Genomic DNA, 13,963 nt, shown 5'->3' on the forward strand with positions numbered 1-13,963 from the left:
TGTGTCTATGGATAGTATAGACAAGGCATCTTGAAAGGTTCTGTGATAGAAGGTTTCATGCTGGTCAGATATGAAGCAATAAATACACTTGACTTTTATCCCAGAAGAGGTGATTATGTTGCTTGCTATCATTTGTAAGGGATAAGTGATTTTGTTCAGAATTTTAATCTGCCATTCATATGCTGTCATCGGTGTTCAGTCCAAAACTGGCCTACATGCCCATGCAGGGGATTAAGGAAGCTACCCATATTACAGGTCATAAAACAGGGTCAGGGCAGGGGTGGGGTTAAGTTTAACACTTTTGGAGCTGTTACTCTTCCTTTTACACAAGAGGTGGATGGGGCCCTGGCTCTCTCCCGGCCATGCTCGCCTGCATGTCTTAGCCTGGTAGGGAAATAATCTGTACCAGGAAAAGAGTTGGCACAGGAAAGCAGGAACTGATTGCAAGTCTCTGAGCCACAACTCAGTCCCTGCTTTTGCTCCTGGGGCAATATAACTGTGTAGTTAAGCTGACCGAAGCCCCAGAATAGACGCTGCTAGGTCAACGAAGAATTTTTCCATCAACCTAGTTACTGCCTCTTTAAGTGGTGGATTTACTACAGTGACAGAAAAACCCCTTCCATCACTGTAGCAAGAGTCTACACTTCAGTGCTATGGCGGTGTAGCAGCAATGCCACAGCTGTGCTGCTGTAGCACTTGTAATGTAGACATACCCTTAGACCAGGGGTGGGCAAATTCCGGCCCACACACTGTTTTAAGCTGGCCCCCGCTCCGGCTGGGGCACTGGGTCAGGGATGCACCACACAGCTAGGCCCCGCTCTGGCCGGGGTGCAAGGTCGGGGCCGCACCACATGGCTCAGCCCTGCTCTGGCACTCCAGATGGGATGCAGGGTCGGGGCTGTACCATGCGGCTCCCGGAAGCCACAGCATGGCCCCGCTCTGGCTCCTACATGCTCCAATGCGAGCTGCAGGGGCGGTGCCTGCAGATGGGGTAGCGTGCAGAGCCGCCTGGCCGCGCCTCCATATAGGAGCCAGAGAAGGGAAATGCCACTGCTTCTGGGAGCCACTTGAGGTAAGCGCTGCTCAGAGCCTGTACACCCTGAGCCTCTCCCCACACCCAACCCCCTGCCCCAGCCCTGATCCCCCTCCCGCTCTCCAAACCCCTTGATCCCAGCTCGGAGCACCCTCCTGCACCGCAAACCTCTCATCCCTAGCCCCACCCCAGAGCCCACATCCCCAGCCGGAACCTGCACCCCAGCCCTGATCCCCCTCACGCCCTCCGAACCCCTCAATTCCAGCCCAGAGCATCCTCCTACACTCCAAACTCCTCATTCCCAGCTCCACCCCAGAGCCCGCACCCTCTCTCACATCTTTACCCCAATTTTGTGACCATTCTTGGCCCGCCATACAATTTCTATTCCCCGATGTGACCCTCGGGCCACAAAGTTTGCCCACTCCTGCCTTAGACTTTTAACTTTTTGAGGCAAAGAACTTGGTCCAGCATCTTCTTTCACTTCCATCAGTTTCATAGCAGTTTGCAGTATTTTATTAATTTTAATTCATGAGAACAATGGGTAAAATACTCTTTGTCTAATCTACTTTGTCCTTAACATTGTAAGTATCTACACATTTTCACTTCACTTTACTCTACCAAAGGCTCCCTCCCTGTCATGCCATGTCTTCCTGGTTGAGGATGGCTTCCAGGAATCCCATGGAGCGTCTTAATGAAATCTGAGAACTGAAGTCAATGGAGCTCTCTTCATCTTCCATTCTGCCTGTTTCCTTTTCACATTTCCCTTCTTCACACTTCCTTCCATACTGCCCCAGTGTATACTGTCATTTGTGTCTTGTAAAAATAAGAGCACATACACTCGGTAACAATGATTTCTGCACTGGCAAAAGGAATCACTGTGGCATTCCCATTAAGGGGCAGTATATGGTGTACTCATAAGGGCTCAGGGTCTGCCACGGAGGTTGTGGACTTTCCACGACCTCCATGACTTCTGCAGGGGCTAGTTTGGCTGACCCCAGGGCCAACTGCTTAGGTACCCTCAGGGCAGCCACACCAGCCCCTGCTCCTGCAGCCCCGGGCAGCAGTCCGCAGCTGGCTGGCTGGAGCAGCCCCTGCTCCGGTGTCTGCAGGCAGTGGTCCCTGGCCGGCTGGCCGGAGCAGCTGCCATCTGCTGGTCCAGGCAGCCGATGCCGCTGGCCCCGGGCAGCCACCCCTCAGCAGCTCCCCGCCCAAAACCCTCCCCGAGACACCCTCCCCCCCACCCCACCCCACCCCCAAGGTAATCTCAGGTATTTTTTAATATAAATAAAGGACAGGTCATGGGTCATGAATTTTTGTTTATTACCCGTGACCTGTCCATGACTTTTATTAAAAATACCCGTGACTAAAACGTAGCCTTACTCATAAAAATTGAACACGCTATCTCTTCTGAGTCTTTTGCCTTTGCTCTCGCCCAGTTAGAGAGACTAAAACTAGCAACAGAACTCACGTACTTCAGTGAGAAGTGTGGAGCTCTACATACAAGGGCAATGGAAACGTTTGTATTGCTACATAAAATGTGTGGATTGAGTATACATTTTTCACTCATCTTGAATTAAATACCATGGGCCAAGTTTCTGTGTTTTTCTATGCAGATGCAACTTCCATTGAAGTCAATGTAACATTAATGTTGCTTGATTTGATTGCTTTGCTACTTTTGCTGAAGCAGAGAGAACTGAAATCTCCATTAAAGTCCACTGGCTGTGTCACAGGCATAGGCAACTTAATGTAAGTGGCATGTTGTAAGTTACTGAAAAGGCATGAAGTTTTCTTAGCCGCCGATATGTGGTGAATGAACAAAAATAAGGCGTTAGCTCAAGCCTTCAATAATAATTTAATGTTTTTTCTGAAGCCCTGCAACATTTTAAAAATATTAGTTAATGCTGACTCATATCAAATCAGTTCCACTAAAAACAACTCAGCTCCAGATCCTTGGTGGTGCAGGCACTCATTATTTTTCAACTGAAAGCTTTCATCCTGTTGTTTTGCTTGTCCAATATTTACCCTGCACTTATATTCAAATGGAAAATATTGGGGTGCATATTATGAGCATTACAGGGTTTGTAGTAATCCAATTCTTTTCTTTCTTTCTCCTAAAAAGGAAATAGCAGCTTTGGAGTTTTACAAAAATGGTAATACTGGTGGTACACCCTATTAACAGACCACGAGACGTTTTTTATTTGAGTCTGAATCTTTGTTTCTGAGGTTCAGAAAAATGAATCACTGCTTTGTGTTGCTTCATACTTGACAGTATTTAGAAGTTGGTAACATTTACTTCTTCCAGTGGAAGAGAGACAGTCTGAGTCTGCACATGCTGACTCTGCAACAGGCATACTTTATATTTCAGCAATTCAAAAGCAATTCGAGGTCTGATTCTTAGGTTCTATATCATTTAAGGCTTTCAATACTATTTGCCTGAAGGACTTCTGTGTCTCTATAATCCATGGTGGTAGTAGGGTTGAAGCTTCTGACCATCTATGTACAGTTTTGAAAGTCTGAGAAAGCAGGGCCTTTACTTATGAGAGGCAATTTAATGGTGAAACTCAAGATTCCTTTTTTTCCTATTTATTTTCCTATGTCTTTTGTTGTATAATGATGTGGGATGCTGTGTGTATCTGTGCCCACGTTCTAATTTATATAGGTACATTCCTTAATTTGCCATAAATCATGTTCTTAGTTACTCTTTTCTAAGATGCTCCAAGTTCTTTGGTCATGGGTAGGGTGACCAGATGTCCCAATTTTATAGGGACAGTCCCGATATTTGGAGCTTTTTCTTACAATAGGCACCTATTACCCCCTGCCCCCTGTCCCAATTTTTCACACTTGCTGTCTGGTCACTCTAGATGGGTATTGAAGAATCTGAATTTATTATATAGATATTGACCAGAACTGATACCAATACAGCATCACCCATTGTCATGCTCTTAGGATGCAGCAAATAGAATACTGTCTTCCCTGAAAACCATGGAAAACTAAGACAGGCTATGGGGAAGTGGTCCATGGAAATGTAAAGCAGCAATTAGTAAAAGAACGCAGCATGTGCTGCTATATTTAAAGGGTCTGTGGGTTGGGGCACAGAGCAGGAGGTGGGACTGGGTCCCTCCAGTCAGCTGCTGGAAGAAGTGGCTATGCCCTAAGGAAGGGATTTAGAACTGTCACACCCGAAGGGAGAGGGCCGCACTGGGACTGACTCAGCAGGGAGTTGTGGTCAGCAAACTGAATCCAAGAAGGGTGGCTTAACAGGAAGTCTGGGGTCACTGAGGACTCAAGTAAATGCAAGGAGTCGCCAGGGAAGAAGCCCTCAGGGTGCTGCTCAATTCCAGAGTAGGAACCTTGCTGGACCAAGCCAAGGTATTGTGATGGGTCCTGTTGGACTGTTAAAGGACTGAGCCCAGGGAGGGCTGTAGGACATTGGGGACATTTTGGATTGTGCACCCGGGAAGGGGGTTCGTGTATGGACAGTGTGACTTGGCCAAAGGGCTGAGTCACCAAAGACCCGCCTGATAAACACAGCGGCTGACAGGAGGCACCATGAGCTGAGGAAATGGAGAAAAGACAACAGATGCACCTGACCAGAAGAGGGCATTCATGAGAGGTGGATGCCACTCTGTTACAGGGACACAAGAGGCACAGAGGTGAAGTGACTTACCCAAAGTTACACAGCAGGTTGGCAGAGCCAGAAATAGAACACAGAAGTGATATTCTGTGCTGCTCCTCTAAGAGGAGTATTTGTAGCAGTGATTGAATAGGGAGAAAGCTCCTTCTAATATATTTTATCTGTGCAATGAGAGATCGCTTTACTGGAAGTAAGGGTCTCTTTTTGATTTTTGCATCTCATACACTGGTATAAAAAGGAAGTGATGAAGTTAACTGGTAGAGTGATTAAGGACAGAACAGAACTATGAAAATTGTTTTAATCTTGGTTAACGTCACCAGTTGCAGTTCTGCTGAATTAAGAGGGAAATTATTTTCAAGAAGTCAAGAAGCTTCACATTGAAGGTCAATTTTTTAGTGCAGCCTTAACCAGGGATTAGGAGGTTTTGTCTGTAAGAATTTGTAGGTGCAGTTAATGCACGCAGATAAGTACCGGAAGTGTGAGTACAATCAAGTTCTTTGTTGGAGCATTAATGGAGACATTAATTGAACTCACAAATAATTGTAGGCACAAGAGCTCTCTCAATTTGTGGGCACAATGGGAGAGGCAAGCTTCTAAACTGTTTCCTGATGTCATTAGCTGCAACAGTAAATATATGGGATCATATCCTCACTTTGTTTAGATTGTCTTTGCCCCAGTTACTTCAATGGAGCTATGCCAGTATATGTCAGCTGAGTGTCTAGCTCAGTGTCTGAAAGGAAATAGCTTAGAAACAGAACCAGACCAAATATGAAAAAAAACAAATATAACTAAAATTATTACTCAGTAAAATATGTTACATTTGTTCTCTTTTTATAAAAAACAAACTATAAATAGATTTTTTTAAAGGTCAGATTAAAATGTAGAGACCAATTTTCTGCTCTCCTTGGATCAAATCCTGACATCTTCACTCTGTTTTTACACTGTACTTACTCAAGCAAAATTTCATAGCCTTCAATAGGAGTTTGTCTTCAAGAAGAATAGAGAACAATTGGAGGACTTCAAGATTTGCATCACAAGCTTTACTGGAATAACTGGTATACCTGAGAACATAGTCAGACCCAGATTGCCCTCTCCCCTTCATATCTGTACAAAGAGGGACAAGCTGCACACAGATCTCTCTGCCCACATGGAAAAAGGGAATCAACCACTTCTGTGGCATTGTCTTCCACCTGCCTATGGACCTCGCAGCACCCTCTCTGGAGAACAGCTATCCACATAAGGTGGGAAGAATTGGGTGAGCTAGGAGCAGTGTGGCAGGTCAGAGGTGGAAGCAGATGGATACACATCATTCCTCCTTTAGTCCCACAGAGATTCCCCAGAAAAGACCATGCATCTTGTGGCTTTCCCACCAAAGACCTCATTCCAATGTCATTGAAATCACTGAGAAGACTCCCAGTGACTTCAGTGTACATTGGATCAGATTGTTACACACACACACACTATATAGATATAGATGTATATAATATGATCTAGCAGGTCTTCCTAAAACCTGGGTGGGAATTACAAAAGGTAGAAGAGTCCTTTGAGAAAACCCCACCTTTGAGCTCATCATGTAGATCTAATTTCCCTATATAATTCTTAGATAATATGGTGATGGACTCCGTGTTTTCACAAGAGAAATCCTTCTAGTTACTTTATTATATTATTTTCACCCCTCTACCAACTGGTTGCAGATTTTGGAGGCTTGCAGGTTGGTTTTCCATTGGAGTAGAAATCATTGATGCTGTGTTTGGGTATTTTCTTACTGTAACCTATATTTTGCTCTGTATCCACCAGTCTTTGAAGAGAGGTGGTCAAATAGTGTGCAGGTAAAACCTTTTTTTCAAGAATCTCAACCAAAACATCAATCCCTCGCTGTCAGGGAGCAACTTTGCCTCAAGAGTTTATTTTATTTAGAGAGATTAAGGCAGGCAGCAAACTTTCGCCCTGCAAAAGAAACTGCCACCCAACCCTAATAATACAGAATTTCTTCCAAAACTCTACAGTGGTTGCAGAGGGGAAGGGTCCCAGAGCCCAGGCTCCAGTCCGAGCCCAACCATCTAAACAGCAATTTTTAACCCTGCAGCTGGAGCCCTGGAGTCAGCGGACCCAGGCCAGCAGGGGTATTTAATTGCTGTGTAGACGTACCTCTAATCTACCTTATTTATTGGAATTTTACATTTAAACAAATTGTTTAAGAAAGAAATCAACCTCAATTGTGCCTATTCTTACTCCCTATGCTGAATTGGTGTGAGTGAGAAACCCACTGTTCCCACACAAAACACTCATAGCTCGACAACACTAGTGATACAATTTTCCTTTGTCTTTTTCCTGCATCCATTTCCATTTGCTGTGCTCCTATATACGGTGGTGTATTTTCATGCTTGTTCTGCATTCTCTATGTCATATTGTCCTTTTTTATTTTTTATCTCTGAACAGAACTAAGCACAAAGTTTTCTTTTAAAAAGTAATAAAAGAATAATGAATACAAGAGCAATGGATTTCTGCTTAGATGATTGAGATACTGATCTTACTAATTATATTTATTATAGTAGCTCCAAAAAGTCATGCTCAGGATGTGGCCCCATTGTGCCAGATGTGGTTCAAAGATACAGAAGGACACCATCACTGCCATGAAAAGCTTAGGATCTAAGATAAGATACTAGAGCTGGTGCTGAGAAACAGGGAGGGAAGATGAGGGTAATTAGTAATACATGATTATATAGACTAGTATGATGTAAAACTTGAGTCACACTGTTTTTGTTAAGTATCAGAGGGGTAGCCGTGTTAGTCTGGATCTGTAAAAAGCAACAGAGAGTTCTGTGGCACCTTTAAGACTAACAGATGTATTGGAGCATAAACTTTCATGAGTGAATACCCACTTCGTCAGACGCATGTTTTGTTGTTTTTAGGATAGGATATAAATAAACAAATTAATAGAATAGACTTTCCTCCAACTCTGGACTATATTTCTAGAGTAATGACCAAGGAATTGGATTTACCACTTCCAATATTTGTTGAGCCAATATTTAATATCTCTGAACTGAGATGTCATATTCCAGATTTTAACATAGGGCTAATTTTCAAATGAAAATTATGTTTTTTTTTCCAAAGAAATTCTGATAAAACTAAAGCAGCACGAATGCGAGACACTATCATTTAACTCACAATTGATTGACTAGAGCTGATAATGTTAAGAGGATGACCCAAGTAACATTGGTTAGCCAGTGCTGGTGTAATAAAATCCCTTATGCATATCTCACAAGAGCACATTGGTTCTTTCTCACTCTGCAGCTAGTCTTTGTATTCTTGAGATTGTTTTGCTTGTCAACTTGATTTTGATTTTTGTTTTTATTGAGAGATAACAGTTAACACTTGGCATTTGCTAAGGAGTTTTTGGCATGGTGGTGATCTAATATTCCTGGGCATAGCTGGCAGTACTGTTTTCTACCATCAGTGGCCAAATTGGAATTCACTTGGTCTCTCTGTGAAGGGGTTCCTCCAGGTATGGCTGTTCCTTTCCTGTGCAGAAGGGGCTGCTCTTCCTCTCCTCTGCAGCTTTGTTCCTTCCCCTTCCTGGGACCTGGCAGAAGGCTTTTCCTGAGACTGAAGGAGTGGCAGGGTGAGAATGGGGTGTGCACTTGTGAAGCCCACTCTCATGCACACAGTGCAAACATAAGAGGAAAGTTGATAGTATCAGAAACTGTACTCTTTTGCAAGAAGTCACCTCTGCACTAGAGCACCATGGGAGTGTGTGATTATACTGCACCAATGGAGCGGTGTTGCCAGGCAGTATGCGGGTGTAGTGGTGGGCCACATCAAAGCAGTGGAGTCATTTTGACCCAAAGTTTGTTGGAGGGAGGACAAGCAGCTGGCTTCACAGATGAGCGCAAGCCTCAAAGCACCTCCTGAAAGCCCCTGCTTTGCACCATGTCCTATATTTACCCCATCAAAGTGTGTGTGCTTCAGGCTATGGAGCCTTTTGAAAATTTTACTCCATGCCCATGTGAGTCTGTGCATGTTTATAGAGCGCTCTGTGTCCCACCCTGACCACATGTTGTGCCTGTCTTCTCAACAGGAGGCTCTCTCTCCCCACCTAGCAATATCTTCTTTCCCTCCATTGGGTGGAGGAGTGGGCAGGTGTTTTCTGCCTCCTCCCACAAGCCCCAGGCCTGGGGTGAAGGAACTCATTCCCTCCCTCCTCCTCTCCCCCATTTAGGGTGACCAGATGTCCTGATTTTATAGGGACAGTCCCAATTTTTTGGGTCTTTTTCTTATGTAGTCTTCTACTACCCCCCACCCCGTCCCAATTTTTCACATTTGCTGTCTGGTCACCCTACCCCCATTACTTGTGAGCGCTGCCAGCAGGAGGGAAACTGGGGTCTTCCCTCTGATTCCCCCTGCTGGCTGGGTCTGGTGCTGCCACTGCCTTTCAGCTAATGAGTGGAGCTATTTTCTTGTGTTATCTTTCCGGCAGCTTCACACAAGGGGGAAATCTCCTGCTGCTCACTGCATACACAGCAGCACTTCTAAAGCTGCAACTGGCCTTCCCTTTCCTCCTTGGCTCTCCGCTGCCTAGGCTCAGTTGTGGGGAGGAGGAGGAAGATATTGTCCCCTCTGTCTGAAAGTTTTGGGGCTGTCTACTCCCTATTTGCCCATAACCAAATATAGAGGGCCAGGGTGTCAGACCCAGTGGCCTACTGGGGTGAGTGCTTGAGCCTTAATTAAGCAGATAGTAAATAGTTGGTAATTTGTCTTCATCATTAAAGAGGATGCTAGTTTATGGCAGTTGGCTGTAGAAATGGAATTGTGGACAAAGTGTAACTAACGCCAGTGTAACCAATGCTCACAATTTTATCAGAAGTCTCATGATATTTGGTGTTTGGTGTTTACCAGCTTCTGAATTCCTGTGATTATGTGAGAATCTCAGATTTATTTATTATATTTTTAAAATAAGTTTCTATTCCTCATGTTTGCAGAAAAAGAATTGGAAAAGTGAACCCTAAGGGTTCAGAAGGCAAATAAAAAGACTGAAAATATATTGACAAAAAACAAAACCCTCATGATTTTTAAGTCAATCTTTTCATTTTGGAGTTCCTGAGATGATTTTTGAATGCTTGTAGTTGGGAATATTGTAAATGAAATAGTATAATTTGCAATTTATCCAGCTATCATGTGCTCAGTCACTTTATGGCATGCCATGTTAAATCCTTATATATTGACTGAACACAAAAAAAACAATTTTCTTGTTTGAATACTATCAGAAAAGCTTCCAAATTTTTTGCATCTCACCTGAACTAAACCCAGTTTCTGAATTGTTTGATTTTTACCACAAAAGTATTGGCTGACATAAAATAATCTAAACCTGTTGTGCAATTGTATTTGTCCTCGGTGTCAATAAAACATGTCAATTTAAAAGTTGAATCACCTCTCAGTGTCATGCTTCAGAGTTCTACAGTGTGAATTCAAAATATTGCCTTTACCAATAATACTTTCCTCTTACTGAAAAAGATGAAGTCAGTGTGTAGAAAGTAATCAGGGCCGACGAGAGAGGGGAAGCCGGTACAAATTACTGGGGCCCGGCGGTCCGGAAGGGGGCCCAGGGCCTGGCTTCCCCCTCTCTCGCTGGCCCTGTTTAGCCGGTTCACCCTTGCTGGGGGGCCTGAACAAATTTTTTCACCGGGGTCCGAACCTGCTCTCGGCGACCCTGAAAGTAATGAGGGCCCTTCCCATTTAATCCCTTACAACCTATTAAATGGTATATATATATCCACTGAAGGAGAATTCACATGACCTTAAGCATACTGAACAGGATACACTTTACATCCTAATATGAATTCTGTGGGTCATTAAAAATGATTGGCATGATTTTAAAAGCTCTAAGTGTGAGCAGTGAGGGACTGGAGGGAAAGGACACCCAATGGGCTGACACTTTTGCTTAATTTTGGTAAGGCTACAATGTGATGTTAAATTGCCTTGAGATTTGGGGTCTGTGAAACCCTTTCCGTTAACAGAAATATCAATGGCACTTCTATGTTTTGAGATCTCATTACAACATACTGACTTCTCCCTACACATTAGAAAGATGTGCACTGACAAACTGCGTAATTAAATATTTTCAGGAGTGAGCCTTCCGAAACAAGACAGTTCTCTGAAGTTCCCTACACAGATAAGCAATATTCAACATGATTCCCTTTTTCCTTTTGATGTAGACCCATACTTGAGTGATTTTTAAACCCCATCTTTTTCCTTTATGCTCTGGAATTCAGCTTATCCAGGATAATCTTTTGGTTCCTCTGAAAGAAAGCTTTAATCTAAAATTAAAAGAAGATAAAAGGAATCACCAACAGAACACTATATAATTAGTTTAATTGGCTCTTCTGAGTGTTTTCCTGTTAAAAGTACCTTCACAATACATGATAACATTTAGTAGCAGACACATATGGTCCCTATTTTCAGTGCTTATATGGATTTGCTGGAATTTGAACCTTTTCTAAAGGACGGAGCATGGAAAGGCACTAGTCTAATTGGTTTCACTAAAACTTTCCATATGATAGCAATAATCCGATTTGTCCAAAGTTGAATTTTGTCAAAATAATAGCAAAATCCTTAGTTTTCTTCTTTAATTCTCTTAAAAATATATTTAGTTGATTTGAAAATGAATATCTATTTGGACTAAATATGAAATATAAAGATAAGATTTTAATCATGGGAAATCAATAATGCAGGAAGAGCTGAACAAAAGCATTAGTATTTAGCTTGGTTCATTGTCACTTGTGAAAGCACACTCTTTGAGCATGTGCAGATTAGTACAAAGGAGAAAAAAATCATGCTTTCTGCCATTTCTACCAACTGCTAATGACAAAACAAAAAAAAAAAGTGTCCTAGACCAATTTTTTTAACCAAGATCTCACCCATTTCATGACAAAACTGGTAACATTTTGTCTCTCCTGTCTTCTCCTACCTTAGCCCTGGCCTGATCCAAAGGCAATAAGTCAATGAAAGAACTCCCATTGACTTCAACAGGCTTTTAATCATGCCCGAGTGAAGATATAGGTTTTTTTTCCCCTTCAAAAGCTGCATTTAATTTTTGACAAGGAAAACAATGGGTGGGTTTGTTTCTGCAACTCTGAATGCACAGTAGTAACTTTGAACACACTGAATAGTTTAATTGAAATCAATGAAGCTAGGCAAATGCAGAAGTGTTTGTAGATTTGAGCCTAAGTAAGGGGTTTTTTTTGTAGTTTTGTTAAAATGTTTAATTTGATCATCTGCAATAGTATTTTGTTTTGCTTTGTGCAGCTCTAAATATGGATTTCAGAATCTGAATGTCCCTTTTTCTTGTCTGCATATATTCCTTGGATTTGTTATTGTAATACTATATTTTTAATATTTATGATACTGTATAACTTCTATTGTTGTATTATATTAGTAACATTATTTGTAAAGAGTGACAGTACAATAAACAGGGGCAGGAATTGCCTTTGCTATACCCTCCAAATCCCTCTTCCAGCTCACTTGCATCACTTCCATTTTCTGTTGAATAAACTTCAGACAGCTCAGGTTTATTCATCCAAGTACTAGTCTCGGCTAGGCACTGAGAAATCACTAATCGTGCAGCATCTGGGTTTGCTGAATTCTGAGATATAAAGCTAAGGGGCATCCACATATTACTAGCACCACATTCCTATCATCTGAGTATGTCCCCAAGGGGCCTTATAAATATGTTGAATAAGAGAAATGACAAGGCAGCTTTGAATAACCTCACACAAAAGTCCTCCAGAATCACCCTTTGAAACCTCTCAGACACAGAAGAGCGGGGCTTGTGAGGGAAACTAGTGTAGAACTACAATAAGCAGTTCTACACTGCATCTACCCCAAGATTGCTCCTCAACCCCTTGCAGTGCATTAACAGGCCTTATAAAGTGCTCAACAGTATGGGGGGAGGGGAGGAAGGAGGATAAAATCTGTCCCATGGCATGAAACCAACTACTTGTGTTCCTTTTTAAAACAGTTTCTAAAACTGTGGTTGGCATTCTCCAGAGCCAGTGAGGTAGCACACAGACCTCTTACACTGTTCCAGTTGATCCTGTGGGATGATGGGGATATCTTCCATTCACAATTAGACAACTTTATGGCTCATGCTTCTCAACTAGTTTTACTTTTCCTTCTGTGTAAAAATGTTTGTTTATAAAGAGGGTGCACTTAATGTACACTTTCCTAATGCCACACTTCCCCTGGTCAAATGCTGTGCTGGCTTTTCAGTGATGTGACTGTTTAATTTCTCTTTGCTTATTATTGGATAACTAGGAGAGAGCAAGTTAAAGCCAGCTAATGCACTTGTTCATCCTTTAAAATGGGAAGGAAAGCCTGAAATCATTTCTCATTGACCGTTGTATAAATATGACTGCTAATGTTCTGTGTGCAAATCACATTGTAAATGAGAAAAATCCTGGGTGACAAAAAAGAACATAGAGATCAAGGGTCACATTTTGAATCTCTGAACATAGGAGTTGAGAAGGTGTTGGGTTTTTCCTAGCTGTGCTTTCTGATTGCAATGTCAACACACAGTGAACAGAATCAGTATGTTAATTTGTGCCACTGCTGCCATTTTTTTCTTTTGCTCAGCCCTTTTTTATTATTATTTTTAATATTTTTCTGGCTTAACAGTAGGTGAAGTAGAGGAAGAAAAAAAAACTGTGCAACACTCACTGTCCGTAGATGGCACCTCAGAATAGTTGTGCGTCGTGAACCCTTTGGGAATCTTTCATGGCTGTTTTAATGATATTACAGTGGTAAAGAGTTAACATTAATCTAAAATAGAGGGTTAGCCCTTTATCCCTCTGTTAATTTGTGTCTAATAAGCATGTCTGAACTAGGTAAAATTATCTGTGCAAAGAAACAAAAGCATAAACGGAGAAAGGCTATGAGAAAGAAGGTTCACTGGCAGGTCAGAACATGCAGGGCTTGGGACTAGGATCAGCTGCCAGACTCTGAGATTGGAAGATTCTGGACACAGACTAACAATCAAAGGGGGACTAAAGAGAGTCTTCAGAAGCTGGAAATTGGAACAGCATGGTCTGTGTAGTTTCTTGATTTGACTTCAGGGAATTTGGAGTTGATCCTTTCCCGAGACTCCGAGACTAGAACTGTCAATATTGTTTATATATCAGTCTGGAAGTTTATATCATCTGCAGATGACCTGGTGCACTTCAAGAGAAAATAGGCAGCTCTGCAACTGATCATAATGGCCATTTTTGCCTTTATAATCCACAAACTGTATATCTTTAACTGGT

This window comes from Trachemys scripta, chromosome 1 (genome assembly GCF_013100865.1).
Source record: "Trachemys scripta elegans isolate TJP31775 chromosome 1, CAS_Tse_1.0, whole genome shotgun sequence".
In the NCBI taxonomy this organism is placed as follows: Eukaryota; Metazoa; Chordata; order Testudines; family Emydidae; genus Trachemys; species Trachemys scripta.